Source organism: Neodiprion fabricii, chromosome 6, assembly GCF_021155785.1.
Source record: "Neodiprion fabricii isolate iyNeoFabr1 chromosome 6, iyNeoFabr1.1, whole genome shotgun sequence".
Lineage (NCBI taxonomy): Eukaryota > Metazoa > Arthropoda > Insecta > Hymenoptera > Diprionidae > Neodiprion > Neodiprion fabricii.
In genome coordinates this window covers 24,111,974-24,130,310 of record NC_060244.1, presented here as the reverse complement: position 1 = coordinate 24,130,310, position 18,337 = coordinate 24,111,974, and the positions used below count along the sequence as shown (strand labels likewise).

General features: G+C 46.2%; 1 protein-coding gene and 1 long non-coding RNA gene across 4 annotated transcripts in view; both read right to left on the bottom strand.

Annotated features, from left to right (window-relative positions):
- LOC124184731 overlaps positions 1-8,876 on the bottom strand; it is a 32,370-nt gene extending 23,494 nt beyond the window's left edge. For both annotated transcript variants that reach the window (XR_006871249.1, XR_006871248.1), the window contains exons 1-2: positions 7,860-8,876; positions 4,912-5,661 (exon numbers count right to left, since the gene is read on the bottom strand). This is a non-coding gene — a long non-coding RNA (uncharacterized LOC124184731). The remainder of the gene's footprint in view (positions 1-4,911; positions 5,662-7,859) is intronic.
- The window catches only part of LOC124184721 (myocardin-related transcription factor A-like), a 168,716-nt gene that overhangs the window by 93,699 nt on the left and 56,680 nt on the right, over positions 1-18,337 (bottom strand). The gene's annotated exons all lie outside the window — the stretch shown is intronic.

The following is an 18,337-nucleotide window of genomic DNA, read 5'->3' as shown; positions in this document are numbered from 1 at the left end:
GAAAGTCGGAGCATCGATCCAAAGCAGGAAGAGAATAGCTGTCATGTTGGTACAATATCGTAATGCCTGGATACACAAACACCCGAGCAATCCAGCGCGAAGAACAGCGTACAGTAATCGTCTATTTTCAATCGGACGCGATGCTCTCCATCACAATATGAAAGTCACGAGAGTCATAGGTCAGTGCGCGTACGCTAAGGTACAGGTGGGTTTGATGGAAGGCGCCGTCAGTAACGCCTGAATAGCTTTTCGACCGGATAGCTTCTGGCGGCGTAGTTTATAAGTACAAGTTCCGTCGCTCGCGATACATATTGGAACCTTTTCTTTTTTTTTACGCTGACGAGAATAAACGTTGGAATTTTCTCATGCCGAAAGAGTATCTACGGTGATGTTGATAGGCCGTGGATTTAATCGCGGAATGATTTTGTTCGACGGATGACGCGGACTGTATTGGGGAAAAGAAATTTGCCAGAGTTTTCGATTATCTTCGCGGTGGTGATATTATCGTTTCATAGCCCACTGCGGCCGGCAGTTGTTTATCGATCATTGTATGCGATTCGATGACTAATACCCGGTGATTTAGAGAGCATGTAACGCCGCTTCGCGAGTGTTGCGCATGGTCGCAGCTTTATTGTCCTTATTGCCCGTCTCTTTACCATATCGCCGTGCCGCACAAGGCGCTAGCCAAGCATCTTCACGGTGTCTTCATGGTGTAACGCTACATAAATACATCGTTATCTTGGTCCCGTCGATCGGTACTTGATGAATCCAAGTTTTATAACGCGCGCGTCCAACGAACGATTCATTCCGCATCTGACGTACTTAGTTACAAAACGCTACGCGGTGGTAAAATTCAATAATTCGTACATCGTAACGTAACGAGGGGTCGGATAAATCTGAACCACGACCCGTGAACATCCTTTACGGATACCCTTTCAATCATCAATCAGGCATCAGAAACGATTTTCCACGCCAACTCGCGGTTCACTCCTACCACTGAATTTCAGTCCCCGTGCATCTGGCCCACAGTCAGCCGAACTTTTTATCGCGACAATCTGTAGCCGCAATGAATTTTTCAGAGTGAATAACAGTCGCAAATGCAAAAAGAAAGTCGCTGAAAGACTCGAGATTCCGTTCCGCGAGAGCCAGCCTGCTTTCTTACGGTTGATTTTCACATACGTAACCTTAGTATACAAACACTGGTTTCTAAGTACACATATCCATTTATTTAATCCCATTGCCTTGAGGCGGGTAGATGAACACAGGCATACTTTGAGCGTATTAAGTATTTCATGCCTACAGGGAGCTCGAGTACCGAAGGCTTAGCCTGGTTCGATTGTATCCATTCGAAAGACGATAGAGCCGATGTCTACTGTTCTATTCTCTCGACGCAACGTCGGTAGCAGCGAGTCGATTTTCGCAGGTATGAAAATTTTCGAGAAATGATCATTTGAGAGTGCGACGAATTAGCAATTTAAATTCACCGCGTGCGGGGCCCGCGGAGCTACTACGACGAGTACCGTTGGGTCCGTCGGTGCGCGGAGCGCATACATGAGTCGGGGCACAGGAGGCACCTTCCTTGACCCATGCGCAACAAATCCGCGAGGAGCTATAGGATCGCGGAGAAAATGTTCTTTCGCAAAAGCGTCGAACAAGGTGGACAGCCGGGTAAACTTCGCGTAGGTACCTATATACCGATATATATATATACATATACTCGTCTCTCGAGTCTATTGCGGGGAAATAATAAATATGTGCGGTACGTAGCGCTTAGAAAAAGCCTACAAAGAATACGCACACCTGCGCTTACGCGTGCGTGGGAACGCGCGTCGCAGCATCCTCCTTTCCGTCTCGCTCGTATATGACATACCTGACGACGACGTGGACAAAACCCTACAAACGTTGACCGATTCAGTCGGTCAGGTAACCGACCGTCAGCCTCTCCCTCTGGACTGTTGTACCCGCGAGTCTGGTGCGCTGCACTTTCTACCCGCCTGTCACTCGCGGACGTTGCGTGAGAGCAAAAATCGATTGAAAAATGCGAGGGTGAAATATTTGGGAAAGGAACGGAAAAGGAACGAATTAACGAGAAACCTACTTCAGCCTTGACAGTACGACGCGCGTGGGATGAGCACGCCAAAATGTATGTTGCATGTTCAGATGCAGCCCACCTACCCACCTTCTGGTAAACAAACCTTAGGTATTATCATTATTAGTTTTATTATCACGTATACGCGTTGCACGGGGTATCGATACAACGGAGTGCACGCGTTGAAATATCCTACGCACGTGCCACTCGCGGTTATACCGCCAACCGTCGACATGATTATCGATACGTTGATAATTTATCATTCTTTTTAGCTACCGGTTACGTATGCCTTCGCTCTCGCTGTCCTCGCGTTGTTCTTTGTCGACGTAGGTAGGTAGGTAGGTACAAGGTACCTCGTACCTACGGCCCGGCCCGCCTGTCCACGTCTGAAGCGCGGGGAGCGCCAAAGGGCGCGAGAAGTGATTGATGGACCCCGAGCAGATTAATATCTTGTCAGTTTTGCACTCGTCGGTGAATTTTGGAGGTTGTCAAATAACCCGATTGGAGCTGATAGGATCTATGGTTGAATTATAGATGAAAAGTTGGTTCGTCTTGGGGCTGATCAAGGGACTGACAGTTTTTCGACCAGGGGATGAGTCGCGAATCGTATAATAGATAGGCACGTACGCTCGTAATACCGACGGTGCACGCTTCGGTGTTCAACAAGAACAAATTTGTGCTGCGCGTTATAGGTATACAATATATGGTATATACAAACCGCGGGTATTTATCACTCTCGTTTAAGCAGCCTTGCGCAGCCAGCCGCTCTGCCAGGCGGGAATGATCGAGTGGGCAGGTAAAACTGCCAAACGGACGCGAAGTTCCGGGAGTAACGCGGTACGATTTGCTCGCTCGCCAATGTGTCTCTCTCGCCCACGGTACATATATCGCAACGACTGGTGAATAATTTCTCGGCGATAAGCGTGAGCAGGAAGTCTTTTGGCAGTAATGACGACTCGAGTCTTATGCGAGGCGATGCACGCGTCTACCGGTGCGAAACTAAAGTTAAAAAGACATACGTGTTAAAAAGAAGAAGTTAAAGTTAAAAAGAGATACGAGGTAAGACAAAGTCTGCAGGATCTGGTTGATCGGTAAAAAAGAAACAAATCGAAGATCGAAGATGGAGAATCAGCCCTGCGGAGATGGAAGAAACCTGGATTGGTGCGGTGAGAAACGTATCTCGGTAGCAAAATTATGTACAAAATTTTGTCAGATTAGTGAATACGGAAAACTGTGCCTACACATCGGTAGAGTTTCACGAATGCTGTCCATGTATTTAAAAATCTATGCTACTTTTTCCTGAATTACTGGAATTCAACGCTAATTATTTACCAGCAGTCAAGGTTATTACCAAGAAAAATCTGAGCAATTTGCCACGACCAATCTGTAGATCGTGACTAATTCGATCGAGTAATATTGAGAAGTCGAAGAGAAGATTTGCGGGATGAGCAACGATTTGGATTCCTATCGAGGGTGGCGAGCATATTCCAACGAAAAATCTTCGGGTCTGAAACGATCACGGGTTGGAGTTTCAACGATAAATCGACCGGATGAAGGATTGAAATCGCGCGACGTCGGTGTAAGATGCAAATACGACAAGGATGCTGCACATCTCTCCGCGTCGAGCGACCGGCGTGTATACAACAGTTTTTTCTCCTCTATCATAAGTTGAAATAATCGTTCATCGAGAGCGAGCGTCGATCGAGGACCCATGCAGCAGTAGCTGCAGATCATAAGACCGGTGAAACAACAACGGAGAACCTGAGGTATCTGCGTTCCGTAGCAGCCGATTTCCCACCGACAGTCACTGCAGGGTTACGTACAGGTGTTCCTAATTGGAGATTTATAAACAATCCCGTCTAACGCAGTACACCGCAACTTGTCGCAAAGCCGACTGATTTACACAGGCAAGCCTCCTCATGCCGTACGTCAAGACAGATACCCGGGTATCTAGCAGCTCTCGCGTATTAGAATCGTCAGATGGTGTGCCCGTTAGTCACCGATCACCTGGGTCTTAACCTATAAAGCTATAATACCCGCTGACTGCAGTGTACTCGGTAAGCGTGTCGCTGCCTTGGTCGCGGCCTGCGAGTGACTTATGCCTGCGCGGTGATAAGTCCGATTAATTAAGGATTCGAGCCGACGGTGCGGCGCGCGGGAGTCGCAAAGGGGTAGCGACATTGCGGCCGCCAACTATAATCCTAGACTTTGGCGCACGTACCCGGTGTAGCGTAACGCGCGGAGAACGTACCTTGCGCTAGGACGAGTTCCCCATGCTAAAAATACAAATTTTGGATTCCAGACGCGGCGCTAGGCCCAAACCAGCGAGTTAATCTCTCCCCGGATCTGGCGTGCGTCCGCGTTGTTTCATAATGAATATCGTACGTTTCGCGGCTATTTCGCATAAGCGGAGAAACTTATATTCGGTACGTACGGTTTTTACGTGAACGAGCACGAAATGCGAGCGATATTCTATTCCCACGCGGTTTGCACCGCGGTTCGTGGTTTACGGAGGAGGACGCGAATGAGGAATAAGAAAGGCGAAATGTGGTAAAAAAAAATTAACGGTAACTTCAAGTTAGTAGCGAAGATTAGCGCGAGAGCCTGACGAATTAATCAAGACACCAGGTGAACGCGCAATAAAAGATACGGCGGACATTACAAGAGGCAGCGCGGACAGGTGCAGCCCGTTGCACACAGCGCGAGTTGCATAGAGGAGGAACATTTATCGTTAATAGGATTTGTTGCCGCGCGGCTCCCGAGCTCCGCGGCATATGGGAGTTTGATCGTTTATTTTCATCACGGTAATTGAATTATATTACCTCATATTTTCATCCTGAGCTGCAATTCCATTCCGATCTTGAAGGAACCCTGCGGAGAGTGAGTGAGCGGGAGAGAGATAGAGAGATGAGAGGGAAGATCGCGAACCTTCCGGGAGCGCGGAGGACATCAGCCTTGCATTTATTATCGATGTAATAATTTGCCGTATTACTAGGTGTAACGTGCGGGCTGCTTCTTCTTCTTCTTGTCCTTCTTCTTCGAACCAGTATTCTCTCGACACGCCGCACGGCAAAACGTCGGCTTCCCGCTCGATAAGTCACCGACTTAAGCCACTTTAAGTCACACTCTCTCCAGTCACTTCCCAAAGACTTTCGGGCTATGATTTAGTGCAGCGTTTTTAGCAGTCCCGGTTATTTCAACAGATTTATCGAATGATTTACAACTGATACTTATTTAACATTTATTTTCACATTTGTTTTTACTTCGTTTTCTTTTCTTTCGGTATTACTGTTATTGTTATTTTACGCTTTTCTTTTTACAACGTGCAGCGTTTCGTCGAGTCGTATCATAACACATTTGCGATTATTAAAGTCACTCGCTCCAAGGTATCCTTATCTCAGAATTTATGCGAACTTGTCGAACGGCTCTGTGTATAACCGTGAATATGTAATAACGTTAATGCGGGGTTCGAGAGACAGTTCTCACTGTTTCATTAGTCGCTTCTTTTTCGTCATCTTTTCATTCGCTGTATCTGTCGACAATTCTCCGAAGATTATTTCCCAAGGTAATATCTGAAATATAAAATATTACCGGAAAGGTGTATCATAAACGCCTCCACTATTCTCTGTTAGCGCTGTTAAACGTATCGGCGAGTCATCGAGCAGCTCAGCTTTCGAATTATTGGAAGCCTGAGGGATCATCTCATTGTCAGTGTCGAGAGGAGAAAGATGCTTTACTGATTCCCAGTTTCTAGAAATGTGGGGGTTACTATATGATACGTACACTGTGATTATTTCAAGCAGAAGTCTGACGTGAATCCAGTTATCCCAGAAAAATCACGAGACTGATAAAAATTCCCCTAAACATAACGCTATAGCTGGCCCAGAAGTAATCGAAAGGCTTGACAAATCATTGGAAATATAATAACTTCTTCAAGGATTGAAAAACCAGTCATTCCTCGAGTATTCAAAATGGCGCGCAGCTAAAAGAATGAGAAGGGGATACGGTGAAACAATCATTTGTTATTTGCGGACCTGAGGTGGACTTGAAGCTTTGCCCTTAACTCCCGCCCACCTGTGCCTCCTGGCATATTTTAAACCCGTGGAAGTGATAATTCTCGATACCATTCTCCTAACGAGCAACAAGAAAATTGCGCCTGTAAGACTGATCCTGGCAAAATGATAATAAGAAAAAAAGGTAGAATCTTTCAATAAAAGCTTGTTGTTAAAACTGAGACTTTGCTTGCAGGTATCGTCGACGAATGCGAGCCCCGTCGGCTGAGTCGCTGGTTGTATTGTAAGGAATCCGCGATCTCACGATGGTGTGGCAGAACTGCGTTGAAGAGTGTTGCAAAATATTGGCCAATCAAGCCGAGTATCGAGATAAGATATTTCAAGATCCTTTTATTACGAGCGAGGAGGATCAAGTCGAAACTTCGTTCGGTTCATTTTATTTCTACACACATGCATATATGTACAGCTATATACACGCGACGTGACTGCTCGACATCGCGTACTCGCAGTTATTATACGCAAATATGCGTGCAAACTTGTATTGTATACATATTCGCGAAGAAGTGGAGCACGGCGTGAAATTTGGAAGATTTTTTTAACAACCGCAACGATTTAAGGCGTCTCTCACTCCCGTGGAAGGTACATGCGGCAAGCAGAGTACAGGCGATTATATCTGATCTTGGGCAAGTCGTATGGGAGGTAGGTAGATAGGTAGGTAGGTAGGTAGGTAGGTAGGTAGGTACACCACGTAGGCACCGTGTGCCTTCGTGAGATGAATATTAGTCCGCAGGTTGTGCCTTTGACCACGAAACAAGATAGGGAGTTTGACTTTGAGTGACATATAATTAGGACCGTTAATCAAGCGTGAATAATGAGACGTGAGTGCGATCGTGGTGAATAATTAGACGTAAGAGAAGGTATTTTATAAGTATACAGAGGTGCAGGTGAACAATAACGATTGCTAGTTAGAATTTCATTACAGATTATAGCATACGCGGACGTGATAGAACATTAATGAGTTACTTATGATCGTATCGCGGCAGCGGAAGAAGAATGAACAGCAGCCGGCAAAGTAATACCTGAACACCGTGTACATTATACCATACAGAAGGGACATTAATTATTTTCACTGTAAATCGGCACAGGGGAAATTGCAGTATGCTCGTTATACTCTTGTTATTGTAACGTTGTTAATTTTGTTTCACTAGCACGTAGGTATATCATTCATTTTTTACGTCTCATTCCCTCGTTTTATTTTTCAGCGACGCATTGGTCAGTGCAAAGCGCAGTTGGTTATGCAAACGAGAATAACGACTCATCGCGAACCGTGGTTTAATCGCCATCTACCTCTCTATCGAAACAGGCAGTGTAGATGCTTCGAGAAACTCTAAACTAAACGATCCGAGTCGTAGGCGAGGTTGAATAGATTGTTGCATAAATTTAGTGAATCATTTGACTTTACCAACGGCTTCAAAGTGTCCGGTGAACTTGAATTTGTATAGCTGCAGATTATACATATACTTACGTTTCTAAATTGCATAACGCACATTGCCGACCGCGAATTACCCAAGTGATACTGTGAATTTACAAACTAGACGTGAATCATCTCTAAAGCAAAAAAGCCTTCGTTACGTGGGTGAAATTTCATTTGGCTAGTTCGTAATGGACGCGAATAAGTTGTTGACGTAGACAAATAATAATGATGACAAATTATATTTTATTGCGCCGTTGTACAGTATCGATAGAAACTTTCTCACCGATCGAATAGGTTGATTCCCGTTGATTGGTAAGAAAAATAATCAAGGCAATTATCTCAGAGCGATTGACCAAATAAGCCCAATGGCAGAGTCAGTCCTCGTAGTGTCTTCCGTTGGTGTTGAACGGGTCGTCGTTGATCGGAGGTCGTTGGATACGGCGCCGAAAATATTTCCTGTATTTCTCCGGAGGCGCGCACCTTATTATTCTTCGTCTTCGTATTCGCGTTCGTATTCGTGTTTGCCGCTCTTATTCTGGTCGGTCCAGGATTCGGCTTTTCCTGCATCCGGTTACATTTCGTGGATTCGGGTCTTCGGTCTTTTCGTTTCGTGAGCGAAGTCGTAACAAGATCGAGGTACTGTCGGTGAGGAATGCGATTTACACGAAGAATGAAGATAAATCCGTTCATGAATCCCGATAAACGATGATCGTGTACGATACTCGCGTAAGCAATGTGGCAAAATACTCAGTGTGTGTATACAAGTGAAGTAAGAAAAGTCTGACAATGGGAGGGTTCGACAAAGAAAATTCTTCAGTCAGATGGACAATAATGTGAAAAGTACAATGAGCGAGCGTGTGCAATGCGGATGGTACGATGGAATAAATATTATATATCTATAATCGGGAGGTGAAAAATGGAGAGATCAAACAAAAGATCCTCCTTGACATTGAGGAGACTTTTCAAGGTGGTGGAAGTGACGTGACACGTGGTGTTTAGAGACGCGCCGACAATGCAGGCGGTCGGTGATATCGTCATCGACAGTACCCGTACCTTATCACCTTCACTGACAGCCGACATCCGGACCAGAGTGCAGGCTCCAACCCCCACCAGAGGACCCGATGGTCGTTCCTGTTACTGTTGCTGAGGTGGTGGTGCTGGTGGTGGTGGTGGTGGTTGACGATGGTTGGAGGTGGTCGAGTAGCCAACGTGCACCGGGTGTCGAGTCCCACTCGGCAAACACTAAGCAGCAGCCACAGTCCTCTCAAACAGGAATAGCATTAAACACTGATCTGCAATCGCGTGGCCAGCGTGGCGCGGCGGTTCGGTCCCCAAGAAGAAGTCGGGAGGGCAGGGACAAACCCACGCGTCAACTCTGCCTCCGCAAATTGCCACGATACGTACGGGGAGGCTCAGAAGAATCCTCAGATCGACAGAGTCGTCAAGTGTTTCACCGCGGCTGGGATTGATCATACGGTTCCAGGAATCGGTTTAACGGTACGCATCAGTCAGTCCCTGTGCAACGATCACACGAAATCACACGTACACGTATCCGCCGATGACGAGCTTCCTCCTACAGGCCAGGGTTTCAGGGTCACGTTCGTAGCGAGTCGAAACCGCAGAAGAATTCGTTTCGAAAACACCGGGTAGATTATTTGCTGCCAGCGTTTTTCTCTCTTTTTCTCACTATATCTCCCACGATAGTGGGGTACCTGTTTCCAACGTATGGCAACTGTAGCCAAGCCTGTTGACTCTGCGAAACGTATGATCCGCCAACGCGTTCACCTGCATGACGTGGACGACCAGATCGAAGCATGGTGTCCCGGCTCTGCCTGATGTCGGTTTGCGAATTAGCATCGAGACCGTAGGCGGCGATAGATGCAAAGGTGGGAGATGATATCGACGCGAATCACTTCGTCGATGCAGATATGAATTTCCAACAACCGGACACCTGTTAAGGCAGACTATTCGCTTGCTCCAAGGAAAGCCTATCTTTCCGTGGACTAATTGGAATATATCGCTCTGGTTCCCTTTGCTCGTTCCCCGACCTTCCACGTCGCACTTGCTCTCTCTGCTTCTCTCGCTCTGATCACGGTCGATAGTTGCTATCGGGATGCGTATCGTGTGCCCGATGCACGCTTCTGTGATGCTGCGGCAAAGAACCATTTTATTGTGTATCCGAATTTCCAACCCCGAGATTACGTCGGAACACAACTGAAATCCGGTCCCTTCGTTTTCGTCAATTTCGAGAATTGGTTACGTGATTTTGAAAAGCAGGTCAAACGATCTGAGATTAAGATATAATCGTATATTTCCGTCAACTGGTATTTGGAGACAGATTGAAGCATAGCAAAATTTCTTTGGAGTCCCGCGATTTCACAGAATTTTCAAATAATGTATTTTGAGAGAAATACGCAGCGTGATATTTATGCGCAATTTACGTACTCCTCGTTTCTAAATTTCACATTGCTCACATTTCACCGACAACCTAATTTCGCTTGTTAAAATTCTCGTTCGTAATAATTTACGGTGGGTAAAAGGAGAAGTTTTAAAAAAAAATTGTAGCGCAAAAACTAATCGTAGCGGAATCGAGATGCGAAAAATGGAAAGTGTGACCCTGGCAGCCAATCGTGGATCCCGTGAGACAGGCCATACGTCAATATTGCCATAGGCTGATGCCCAAGCGATACACATATACAGGATATACCAGCTACTATGACGCCGACATTTCTCTCATACCTGTATGTATATTTTCAGCTTGCGGGCCCGTTTTACTCGGCGTAATAACGCTCGACTAATTACCGATTTTCTCCGTCGATTGCCGGTTGCAAAATTGCCTCTCACTCGGCAGAAAATAGACTTTTAAGAACTGACCAATTAAAGATTGTATGTACCAGACGTCAGCCGTAGCTATTTACTTCTGTAACGTCTATCGGATTAAATCGAGACGGACGAGACGTAGGTAGAAATGACACCCTGGACTCGATCATTGTCCAATCAACGCATTCGTACCAGGATCATTATGTAGAATTCACAGTTAATTGAAACGTCATCGTCATTTTGTCTTTTTGACTCGACGCAGATTAGGCTGTGACGATGACGCTTGCACACGCGTTCCAATAATCAGTTTGACGAACCGAACGTGACCTGAACATATGCAAAATTTTTCATACTCGAACGTGATGCAGACGTTACTTGACAAAGCTGACTTGACATGAAACGGCGGCGATCTGGATCTCGAGTTATCGTCTCAATCACGTGGCGATATAAAAATATTGCGCGGGCGTTGTTGGTGCTTGACAAATCATATGCTTGCGTCCCTTCTCAACCGGACTATTTTATTCGTCTGCCAACTGCTTCGTATCAATTCGTTACACATATCTGTGATAATAGAAATATTTATGATTACCTATCCGTCGTCAAGATTGTCTTCTTTTTCTTCTTCCGCTTCTACTACTACTGCTACTACTTTTACAACTACTATATATATTGCACTGTAGTTGTAGTGCCGACCCAGATTCGAGTTGCGCTGATCAAAACATCAGGCTCTTGCGGAAAGAATTACGACATTATGAAGGTGATGACTGACTGTTTGACGGTACAATAACCGATACCATATGTGCGTAGAATAACAGAATGGTAATTCTAGGTACGCAGAATTGAGAGTAACGCGTTCGGACAACGGGTGAAATTTTCCAGACCATTAAACGAGAAGCAGCTCGGTTTAAGTTGCATAAGCCAGCTGCGGACGACGGCCTGCAAAACCATCCGGTTTCAAGTTTGAGTCCAGTGTTTATCTGCGGGCGTCGGTTTCGTAAAGCACCGTCTTTTGTTTTCGCGATTCTTTGTACTTAAAGGGAGTTTTTAACGGTGTCCGTAAGGCCGCCTTTATTACAGACTACAGACGGATCGACAATCAAACGGACACTTTGGCCCTCTTGTTTTATCGGTCCATTTCGTTTACTGCCTTCGCCTCGAGAAGCGCTGCTTGTTGCGGGTCCAGTATTAACCATTTTGTTAGGGGTAGACCGTTTAGCGGGACGCTTAACCAACGATTCTTTGAACGAACGGCAACGCCGACAACGATTATTTGATAAATACCTCTTATATCCGCCGTTTTATTGCTCCCTCTGCCACGTGGGATAAAATTATTTCTACGGCCGTTGACGAATCGGAATAACAATAATTTCATCGACAATCGAATCGTAGCGAATGTACCGAATCACTGAACTTGAAGAGGCAATTTAACGCCGGACAACAAGAGAAAAGAATCGACGTTTTATCCGAGTGACAATGCTATTAAACCCGCGTGTTGCCTCTGATAGAAACACTTACGTTTACACGGAACAGATTGATCGGAAAGTGCTTAGAAATGTTTACAGAAGAAGTTCGTATTAACCCAGATAAATTAAGTGTAGAAATCGATCGTTAAGAAGAACAATCAAAGGCCAAAGAATAGCAGAAATAGTTTGGCCCGGTAATGGGTTGCGCAAGTTCATCCGTCCGTGGCGTATCATAGATACACTTTTCTAAAGATGTGAATCGAACACTCTCGACAGCCAAAATGAAATGAGAATGGAGTAGCGAGTGATAATAATAAAGTAAAAAAATTAAAAACAGCGTTTGATGTGTATTATGTGTATACGTACGGTAGATATAATTGAAACGGTTCAAGGAAATATAATTATCTGTTGCACAATGAAGCGTTTTTAATTGGCTCCCGAATTTCGTAAACAAAAACTAATGTTAAACGGCATAAGTGAACGGAGGGAGATTGATTTGAAACGTAGGATTCCTATACGAAAGTAGAACGCAGCTGTGAATGTATCCTGGAATTTGATTACAATTGCGTTTAATGGACGTTACGTTACTGTTCATGATCAGATACCTTTACAAATTCGATTTTCACGGGGCTAATGGCCCCGTTTCGTATATTACAGCGATCCTTTCATCCATCGTTTGAATTTTAGAAAAAGTTTATGGTTCCGAGTAAACAACTCCATCCATCGATGAGTCGTAGATATTTTCAGACGGATTCCTATCGACATGAAAGAAACACGTCCGTACCATCGATACGAGCGCACAAGTAAACGTTCATTTTCTCTTTTGGGGAGGTATTAACGCATAATTCCCACATATAGGTTACATATGTTCAATTTTCAATACGCTTCCGTGTATGGTGGCGACTCATGTTATTAAGTTATTCGATTGACAAGCTGACGCTGGCGCCTATTTAGACTGTGAGGTTCTCTTCCAGGCGCCAGCATTCGGTCCACATAACCAAGCACGTTAAACAGAACGTTGCGCGTGCGCAAATGTTTGCCTGTCTAGGTTTTTGAATTCTTAGATCACTGGTGAAAAAATCACTGTCGCCTCACCTCGGCTTGTCTGCTGTCGTATAATAACGTGCTAACGTAATATGTATATGAGGTATGACGAAAGGGAAAATTATACAAGAATTCAGCGACGTTACGAAGATTGGAAACGCGTATACACGTTACGCATATGATACATACGTCCAACGGTGGGACAAGAATCGAAATCGATTTTTCAGTTCATCTCTTTGTGATGCGGATTAGAATTAAATATCGCGGTTGACCGTGCGCTTTCATGTAGTATAATCAGTAATTAATTAGATCTAAGGAAAGTACCTCAAGGCAATAACGTCGTTCCTCTGACATTTACCTGGAAACGAAGCACCGTTTTTAGATACATGTACATATTATATACATACACGCATGTATCCCGGCGTTCCGCGCAATGTTCAAACATGGGCAATTTAACTTTAGCTTAGAATTGAAAATGCAAGTAGGTCTTCGGAGAATGCAATTTAATGAGAAATATAAAAATGGCAAGGTGAGTAGTCGAGTGGCAAGCCTGCAGAGTCGCGCCGTGTCCTTCGCGCTTTCTAGCTGCCGCCGGTGCTGTTACAGAGTTATAAGGCCTCCGGATCTCTGCAGATCTCCGCAGGAACAGTTACGGATGACACGTACCTACCTTGCTGGTCTACGATTGCGGATCCCATACGGTAATACGAATCATTCGACAGATACCGAGTGCAGAAACGCGGCGAGTTGCAAAAATACTTGGAATGAAAAAAGTTTAAAAATCCCCCAGAAAGTTCCTCGCTATTTTATACCGTGATCGCGGTTGCGCTTCTTTATCGCTCCGCGCGTAACATTTTTTCGCGTACTGGTTCTCCAAACAGCCAAAGGCGTTCCAACAGACCGATGAAAACGGGAACAAATGAAGTTCGACGTAATGAGGTCCTAAAGCGAGGGAGAACCCGTTCTTTAATTTATTCTCCCCCTCCCGCCCCCTATTTACGGCTCCGGGAGGATCCAGTTTTCCCGCATGCGGCCTGCCTGCATGGGGCATCGGCGGGTATAAGTAGAGGTATGTTGTACGTTCGCCGCTGCCACCGACGCCGAGGATGCGGCTTCAGCAGGGCCGCCTTCTGCCTCCTGCATTTAGGAACCCCGGTTGAGCTAACCTCGCCTACCGGTCCGACAACAGGACCCGCAAGAAAGTTGACATTATATAAATCGCAATCAACGACCCCCCTTTCGTGCGCGAACGCGGTACAACGCTCGCCGAATATCGGGGTCCTCGAGATTCGGCGGGATTTGTCGACGTGTCGTAAAAGACTCGAATGTACCTGCGATAATACAGGGAACGATGCAAACAATTGCGTATCGCTCATTCGACATGCCTCACGACAATTTGATCCGATCGACGCAATCCTCGAGGCGCCGAGTCGAAGGTACAGCGAGAAAAACGCTAACGGTCGATACCGTCAAGTTTGGTAATGGTTGACAAATCACCTCGTTTCAAGACTCCGGACTGGCTGGTGTTCGTTCGCCAAGATGGATACTTTTCGAAAAACTATCAAGCTAGAACGGGCGTCCGACCGACTTTTGAACCGACGCCTCGTATACAATCGTTAATCTAACAGACAAGAGGATTGGGCACGCGGCGTGTTATACATATAGTGGTGGTCTTTACGGACGTTGGACTGGCGAGTCGTGATTGCCTAGCGTCAGTCGTGTGTAAATTGTACACAAAATATGTCAGGAGCTGACCGAAGCAATTCACCTTTACACGGGGTGGATAGGTGGGTATGGGTACGAGGTTGGTAGCTCGGTGGCTGGTATTGGTGCAGTAATTCCGTCGACGACGTCGGACTCTTTGAAATTCCCGCGTGCGTTAAACGGACCCACGTCGGCAAAACTTGACTTGACTCGAATGATTGTCTGTCCGTCCGTCTCTCCGCCTGTCAGGCACGATCGAGGTCATTGCTCGAGATGCCGAAGACCCCGTGATTAACGCGCGAATCGGAAACCACGATTTGCGACCATTCGGCTCGAAGGCAGTTTGATGCGCTCTTCAAAACGCGTGCTATTGTATGCGCCTGGATGAAAACCAGCAACGATTGTACTCTTAAACAAGTTTATCATAGTTACCCACACTTCGTAAAGCTCTTGGCGGTCTGAAGCTTACCTGAAACAAGAAAAAAAAAAAATCACGTTAATCGATCGCACGGTACATGCACAGCTGATTGTGAAATGAGGAAAGAGAAAAAGAAAGGAGCGACAGGATCAGCTGAGGATATCACGAGCTCGGTTGCGTTTACGTAACGGAAGAAGGATGGCACTCGTTGCAGGAAATGGTGGCGAGAGATGGTTTCCTTTTTTTTTGTTCTTTGCTTCTCTCCTCCTTCTCTGACTATCGTCTCCGTTCTTTTGTACGCGTGATTATTTTTTACACTTTTTACGGAGGAGGGCGATCGAGGCTGAGAAGACCGCAGGGCGGCTCGGTAACCCTGTAATCTGGAGATAGTTACCGATACACACATGCGCGCGCGTCCGAGAGAGATTTCTCGCATGGATGGACGGATGATTGTTTGTAGGCAGAAAACGGGGGGCTAAGTAGGTGCCGGTAGAGAGATATGTATGTGACCAGGCGAGAAGGCATCGGCTGCACAAGGCGCGAATGACGCGGTTGCCATACGCGCGTCCGATTTCTTTATCGCGTCAAGAAATAGGTACGGAGGCTCGTGTAACATTATCGTTGTTGCACCTACGGTGGAGTCCTCCTCCAAGTACCGAACACCCGAAACTCTACTCGGTGTTGTGAATGTCTACCACGCACCGTGATTGCTATGCATAAATTGGACGATGGAATTCCAATCACCGGACGCAGGGAGTCGGCCGAGTGCTCAAAGGCACCCGGTGGGTATCGGTACCCCGTGTTCCATTTAGCTCGGGTCAGTTGTGCCGAGGTGCTGAGAGAAGAGCGAGAGAAAATACGGCGTTGTTGACACTCTACCGGAGGCAAGTGTCCGCGGTTCACAATCGTCAGCGTCGTGCACAGCGCGGTTTATAATACGGAAATACCGATGTCGGATAAAATTAATAGCCGTCTTATCCGTACGTAGTAATTTTCTTTCCTCAAAATTCTTTCAAATTTTTGATTACGATCTCCGGTCCGACCCGCACGCGAGACTGGAACGCGTTTCACCGCGTAGCTATAACCGAGAAGTAGTAGGTAACGAATTTCATCGGGGGGGAATAATTGTATTCGAGTCCCCGCTTCGGGCGGAATGCTCAAAGGCACTCGGAAGATAAGGGCTACTCCGTTTTACTCCGTGACGATAGAAACACCGAGATTACTCGCCGGATCGGAATAAGCGTAACGACAAGTCGGCGACGGGATTACAGCGACGAGGGAAGAGGGCAGATAGATAAGAAACGGTAGACAAGGGAGAACAGCCGGATGTGTATAAAGAACCGAACGGCGAATAAACATTTGCGAAGGCAATTGGAGAGAAACTGTTTTTCTCGGATAACGTGAGAATTTTCTTGGTTTTTTTCACGTCGTCGCGTAGAATCAATCGGACGAATCCGTGGAGACGGGGCCGCCTTGTATAGCTGTACCGACGAGATTCACGGCTCGTTGACTTAGTATCTACGGCAGGCGTCAATTATCGGGCAGCGTCGCGAAAGGCAAAATTCAATTACGTTAGAAAAACAGGCTGATTTGCCCGTCAGGAATGAAACGGCTGTCGACTTGTAACCTGACAACGGTGCCTGTACCTTTGTGTGGGGCAACACCTATTTCGCGATTGTGTTATTATACGGAGAGAGGATCGAGGCATGCGTGGAGAGAGATTAAAGGTCCGCTTACTCCGTAAGATTCCGAGACTTTCCCTGCGCCGTCATCGTCTATGTGCTAACGTAACGACAGCCGGAAGAAGAATCCCGGGAATTTAAGCGTTGGGCATGAATGAGAATCGCTGGAATTTAATTATCGTACTTCGACTCGGTCTTGATTATTTGCGAATAGTTTGTACGAAACTATTCGCTTCTGATATAATTACAAATGGAATGGAATAGGTGTAAGATACGCGGTGAGGCGAGTTGAGTGAACGGAGTACTTAGATTTATCGGCTGCTTTCGAGGAGGTCGAAAGAAGTCAAAAGCAGCCTTCTGGAATATCGCTGTCCAGACTCCGGATTCTACGGATCTTACCGAGCTCTGCAGCGATATCCTTCAGCAATCGTTAAGGGCCTTGATCGATCGTCACGATCTCGATCTCGCCGTAGGACCACCGTTAGGTCTGTTCTCTGTCGGACGTTCGCACCTTTGAATGAGGTTCTAATTTCATACAATTTGGTGAAGCGAAATCGTGGGGCAATCCGACACCGTTTGTCCCCCGATCGGAGGTCGCGGTTATTCACCATTACGGCACCAAACCCGCAATTTTGTGATACGTGAGGACCGATTTCACGATACAACCGAGACCGACCGAGGGTGGAGCACGTGTCGATCATTGACGCGATTCGATCTCGACGGTGAAAGGCCCACGTTTCATTTATTCGGTCGCGATCGGTGCCGGAAGTTGTCGTCTTTTTTTCTTTCAACATGCCTGCAACAATTTTTATTTCCACCTATATGTACCGAATCGAGAAACGTCGGATAGTCCTGCGCACTAAAATTAATGGCTCCAATGATAAAGACGTATCGGTAACCAAAGGCTGGATCACACAACCGTTGCTACATCTCAATCGTATTGCGGGCTGGGGTCGAGGGGTCGAGTCCGTGGCCCATTACTGCGATCGACAACAGCTAGAAACACGAAACATGAAACACACGCGTTTATACGCCATACGGACCGGTCGTAGTCGCTCGGTCTATATATACATGCTCAGATTTTACGTTTGTTAGGTCATGTTCGAACCGCAAACGAGTCTCCGAGGTACACACGGACGCACACATGCACATGTGTATACATATATCGTAAGGCACATTCCTCGGTAATGGATTGTAAAAGCGGACCATGTGATATTATTATTTGGCTTGTTCTTTGGCAGAGGGCGAGGCCTCGTCCCAACGTACGCGTTATTAAAAAGCGAACCCGCCCGAGACGTCCGTTCGACGCGATGCGTGTAACGTGGCTACAACGAACTCGCCTGTCACAATCGACGTATAACCTACGTTTTGTTTGGCAATCGTACGAATTTCGATTTCGATCGACACGTGATGAAAATTAACTCGACGTATAATTGAACGGATATATATACCTGCGCGTGTAACCTGCGAATTGTATTACCTGTGCGTTGAACAATGACGCGTTGTCGGTTTTCACCCCCCGTCCCCGCCCCTTACCCTCCTTTCTTGCCACCGTCTCTGTCTTTCTTCTCCCGAGAGTCCCACAACCGTAGGAGTGAATAAATCAAGATACGAAAATAAAACATTTGGC